Source organism: Monodon monoceros, unplaced genomic scaffold, assembly GCF_005190385.1.
Source record: "Monodon monoceros isolate NGI ecotype Baffin Bay Population unplaced genomic scaffold, NGI_Narwhal_1 Super_Scaffold_5, whole genome shotgun sequence".
NCBI lineage: Eukaryota > Metazoa > Chordata > Mammalia > Artiodactyla > Monodontidae > Monodon > Monodon monoceros.
Genome location: NW_021703782.1, coordinates 83621634 through 83625702, shown reverse-complemented (window position 1 = coordinate 83625702; position 4069 = coordinate 83621634). Strand labels below are relative to the sequence as shown.

Genomic DNA, 4069 nt, shown 5'->3' with positions numbered 1-4069 from the left:
TCTGTATGGTATGGTTATATTCCTTTCTCTTAATCTTTTATGTATTGACTGTAGTTTTTGCTTTGTGGTTACCAAGAGGCTTACATATAACAACTTATATCTATAACAGTCTGTTTTAAGTTGATAACAACTTAAGTTTGATCATATTCCAAAGCTCAACGTTTTTATCCCCCCATGTTTTGTTTTTAATGTCACATTTTACATATTTTGTATTGTGTATCCCTTAACTAATTATTTTAATCATAGTAATTTCTACTATTTTGTCTTTTAACCTCCATACTGGCTTTATAAGTGATTAATCCATTACCTTTACTATATATTTACCTTTCCAGTGAGATTTATTCTTTCATATGTTTTCTAGTCATTAATTTTTTTAAGTGTACAGTTCTGTGGAACTAAGTACATTCACATTGTTCTGCACCATCAGTACCATCCATCTCCAGAACTTTTTCATCTTCTCAAACTGAAACTGTGTACACATTAAACACTCCCCATTCCTCCCTCCTCCCAGCCCCTGGCAATCATTCTACTTTCTGTCTCTAAATTGGACTACTGTAGATATCTCATCTAGGTGGAATCATATAATGTTTGTCCTTTTGTGACTGACTTATTTCACTTAACATAATGTCTTCAAAGTCATTCATGTTGCAGCATATGTGAGAATTTCCTTCTGTGGTAATATACTTTAAAAATATTTCAGTTAAGAAAAATGTGTAAGGTTCATTTATGATCTGAATAAATCAAGGTATACTGCCCCTTCCTTATCCCCTGAATGTCTGAAGTTAAATTGTTAGAAGTTGAGCTAATACTTGGAAGTTAAAGAGAGAGGGGAAATTTTGTCCTTATTATCAGCTATCACTTAAAGCCCTGTATTTCTTTTTCTGAAGAAAGTTAGGCAGGATGGAAGAATCACATATTTTTAGAGCGAATGAATTCCTGATACCCCCCATTTACAATTATGACCCTGATGAGCACTCTTGACCCAAATACTATGGATGCAGAGATTATATTGTACCCATAATTGTATTCCCACTGCATGGCAATGTGCCTAGCACACAGTGATTGTTCAAAATTTGCTGAATAAATGGAAACCTTTGATAATATTCTATAAATTTGGGAGGGGGCTATAAGAAAAGACAGTAAGCGGAAGATATATTTTATAAACTGGTGTAGGGAAAAATTTGCTGTGCTTGAGATACTGCCTTTTTCAGAGAATGAGCATAAAACTATGCCTTTAGCAAACCATAGTTTGGTCCATTTATTTTTTTTTCCTTCTCTGAAGTTCTCTGATATTGACAGTTTACATGCAAGTAGACTCTAGTAGGAAAGTAGGTAATGACATACTTATACTGAGCAGGACGAGAAATTGGATATGGTTGTTTAATTGATTTTTGTCATAAGATCAGGTTGGATAGCAGTAGACCAATTTTAAGTTTGTTTTTGTTTTTAGTTTAACATTTTCCCATACTTGCCTCTGCCTGTGAGATGTTTCTTGAATTCTTTACCATCAGACTGGTCACAGCAAGATGTCCCATCAAAACAAAAGAATGCAATCTAGGCAATTATCTTAGCTTTCCTTTCTGCTAATAATATAATAATTCTAAATAATTTAGAGTATAAACCATGTTAATGGAGTGTTATTTGTTTTATGTAAACAAAAGATGCATGTTAAATTTGGAAATACTATTACATTATGTGGATAAAAATAAACTCTAAATATGTAACTAGCAATAAAAATATAGTTTCAAATGGGCTTTGTATTCTTTTATTGGAATTTTCACAAAAAAAGACTTATCTCAAATATAATAAAAGTTTCTACCAAAGCCAACTAATTATTTTTTACTACAGATCTCTACCACAGTATTTACCAGAGTAAAACTACCTTATTCTACCATATTTTACAACTGCCTTTATTTAAGAGGCTGATATCTTTGTTAAAAGCGTAAACGATAACAACAAAGAAATAATCAGTAGTATCTTGTTTCAACTATAATAGTGTTAAATTATTCAGGATCTATTTATTCCTTAAAATTCAACTTTAATTAATCTGAATATTTCTCAGTCTTCTCAACAAATATAATTTTATTTCCTAATTTTTGTTAGTCAAAGACTATTACCAGATTATAAACTCATTGAAGGCATTTCTCCCTGATAGCACTGTACCTTACATTTATTAAGTGTTTAAAACTATTTGTTGAGTAAATAAATGAACTAATGACTGAAAAGTAGCATTAAGGGGCTTCCCTGGTGGCGCAGTGGTTGAGAGTCCGCCTGCCGATGCAGGGCACATGGGTTCGTGCCCCGGTCCAGGAAGATCCCACATGCAGCGGAGCGGCTGGGCCCGTGAGCCATGGCCGCTGAGCCTGCACGTCCGGAGCCTGTGCTCTGCAACGGGAGAGGCCACAACAGAGAGAGGCCCGCGTACCGCAAAAAAAAAAAAAAAGAAAGAAAGAAAGAAAAAAGTATCATTAAAACTACATTTGAGGTGAGGAACTGAAAGCACAGTTCCACAACTATCTTTTAATGAATATAGGTAGTTAAATTGAATTTCTTAGCTCTCAGGGTTTTCTGTTTGTTTTTTGGGTTTGTTTTTTTTTTGTTTTGAGCAATGATCAACACAATTTTGAAAATCTGAAAATTCTTGATATTGAAATTTAGCTTGATTTGTGAATTTCTTTTCAGAGAGATCTTTGTTTGTTTGTTTGTTTGTTTTTGCGGTACGCGGGCCTCTCAGTGTTGTGGCCTCTCCCGTTGCAGAGCACAGGCTCCGGACGCGCAGGCTCAGCGGCCATGGCTCATGGGCCCAGCTGCTCCACGGCATGTGGGATCTTCCCGGACCGGGGCACGAACCCGTGTCCCCTGCATCGGCAGGTGGACTCTCAACCACTGCGCCACCAGGGAAGCCCTAAATTTTATTCTGTTTATTTATTTATTCTTGGTGCCTGGACAGGGACTTGAACCCTGGGCCCTCAGATTAAAAGTCTGATGCTCTCCCAGCTGAGCTACCCAGGCCAGAGAGATCTTTATATTATAGTAACTCCTCTTGCTAGAGAAAAGCTGCTGATTTGTAAGTTTCTCCATAGGAGAATTCTGTGGCTATTCACTAAGTGTAGAGTTTTATCAGGTAGTTGTACGCATACACTAAATAGCCTCTACCCCTTCAATAGCACTAAACTTTGAGAGATTGCAGTGTAATACAGGCATTAAGTTGGGAGATCCCATCTCTGTCTAGAGTTTAATTACAGTCTGTGGCACTTACTAGCTGTGTGACTTTGGGAAATCACATAGCTCTTCTAATCCTTGGTTTCTGCAACTATAGAGTGTATATAATAAATATAACTTACTCACATGGCCATTGTGAAAATTGAATAAAATTATTAAAGCTCTTAGCATTATCTGTTATTATCTTGATGTAGAACATTTACCGTAAACTCATGAGTATTGCATAATCACTGTCCTTTTATTTTTTTTACAGCGTTCCTTATTTAAAATTTATGGAAGTATAGTTGACTTACAATATTATATTAGTTTCAGGTGTGCAACATAGTAATTTGACCTTTTTATAGATTACACACCATATGGATAATCCCTGTCTTTGATCTCTATCCCAAGGAACTTTTGAATATTGCTTTTAAATTTTCAAAGACTACTCAATAAATCAGTCTTTAATTCATTATTTTATATTTCTGTTTGATGTTACCAATATTGTAGCCTTCAAATTATGGAGTTTGATTTCTGAAATAAGTTTCCAGGTCCAAACCCCGGCTGTTTCATTTGCTCTGTGTACAACTTGAGTCAGAGTTTGTAACCTGTATAACCCACAGCTTCCTCACTTGTAAAATGAAACTAATATTTTATAGAATAGGGTGTTTGTCAGATGAGATGATGCATAGAAACCACTTATGCTTGGCATATAGTAAGCACTCAATACATGATAGCTGAAAGAGAAAAATAATTATTTAGTAAAGCTCCACAGTCCTTCTCCCCTATTTTAGTCTGACTTTTATGGATAACATTCTTAAAGATACTAATGGATAACTATTGATAAGTATTGAATATTCAGAATGGT

General features: G+C 35.1%; 1 non-coding gene across 1 annotated transcript; it reads right to left on the bottom strand.

Moving 5' to 3' along the window:
• Positions 1 to 2939: 2939 nt before the first annotated feature.
• Positions 2940 to 3012, bottom strand: TRNAK-UUU. The gene has a single exon. It is a non-coding gene; the product is annotated as a tRNA-Lys (tRNA).
• Between the last annotated feature and the right edge of the window lie 1057 nt (positions 3013 to 4069).